The following is a 1,648-nucleotide window of genomic DNA, read 5'->3' as shown; positions in this document are numbered from 1 at the left end:
AGTCCTGAATGTTCATTGGAAGGACTGATGCTGAAGCTGAAACTCCAATACCACCTGATGTGAACAACTGACTCATTGAAAAAGACCCTGATTCTGGGAAAGGTTGAAGACAGGAGGAAAAGGGGACGACAGAGGATGAGATGTTTTGATGGCATCACCAATTTGATGAAGGTGAGTTTGAGCAAGCTCCGAGAGTCGGTGATGGACAGTGAAGCCTGGCATGCTGCAGTCCATGGGGTCGCAAAGGGTAGGACACGACTGAGCGACTGAACTGATTGACTGACCAAATGGCAAAGTGTAACCAAGTGCAGTATCTGAGGATGTGAATCAGCCGTGGCTTTTACACATTGACAATAGATTGAGAATTGCCACCTCACTTAGTAAACACCATGACAGTCTCTTATTACCATAGCTGGACATAAATGTTTGAGAACCCCAAATACCTTTCCTAGAATTATGCCCAAGAGTGAAGAATGAATACATCCACTGAAATACATGTACAAAAATATTCATCATTGGGTTATTTGAAATCATATAAAAATGGGACCAGTTCAAATTTGTTTCAGCACATTAGATCATGACTTGACAAACTTTTCTTTGAAGTATTTGTGTGCATACTAAGTGGCTTCAGTTGTGTCTGACTCTTTGTGATGCCATGGACTGTAACCCACCAGGCTCCTCTGTCCGTGGGATCCTCCAGGCAAGAATACTAGAGTGGGTTGCTATGACCTCCTCCAGGGAATCTTCCCAGCCCAGGGATCAAACTTGTGTCTCTTGTCTCCTGCATTGGCAGCTGGGTTATTTACCACTAGCACCACCTGGGAAGCCCTTGAAATATTTAATAGTGTATATTTTAGGATCTTAGGCCATAAATATTAGTCACAACTAAACAGTTTTGCCCTGTATCACAAAAGCACCTGTCCATAATATATGAATAAATTGTATGCCCCAGCTCTAATAAAACATTATGAGTCAGGTTCACTGACCCTTGATAAGCAATGTTATCACAGTCTGTGTGTAATAAAACTATACAACAATGAGAATGAATGAATGACTTCTGAATATGATAATGTAGAAAAATTTCACAAATAAAATATTGATGAAAAAAACCCAGACATAAAAGAACAAAAGCTCTATGATTTCACTACTGTATACTTCAAAAATATACAAACTAACATATCACATTGCACATCATTTCTGGTGGCTATGTGGAGAATTTCTGAGAATCTAGCAATGTGCCTTTTTTTCTGGTTTTGGGTGTAGGAATCTTTCCATTTTTGAAAGTTTCCTTGCAGTATACATTTTTAGATTAAAATTTTCTATATTTATGAATGCATTCATGCTAAGTTGCTTCAGACATGTCTGACTCTATGTGACCCTATGGACTGTAGCCTGCCCAATTTCTCTGTCCAAGGGATTCTCCAGGCAAGAATACTGGAGTGGGTGGCCACGTCCTTCTCAAGGGGATCTTCACAACCCATGGTTCGAACCGTAGTCTCTTATGACTCCTGCATTGGTAGGAGGATTCTTTACCACTAGAGCCACCTGGGAAACCCTTCTATGTGTATCAGTTCAGTCGCTCAGTCATGTCCAACTCTTTGCAGCCCCATGGACTGCAGCATGCCAGGCCTCCCTGTCCATCACCAAC

This window comes from Bison bison, unplaced genomic scaffold (genome assembly GCF_000754665.1).
Source record: "Bison bison bison isolate TAMUID 2011002044 unplaced genomic scaffold, Bison_UMD1.0 scf7180017864074, whole genome shotgun sequence".
Lineage (NCBI taxonomy): Eukaryota > Metazoa > Chordata > Mammalia > Artiodactyla > Bovidae > Bison > Bison bison.
The sequence above is the reverse complement of the archived record's forward strand: the minus strand, read 5'-3'. Positions refer to the sequence as shown.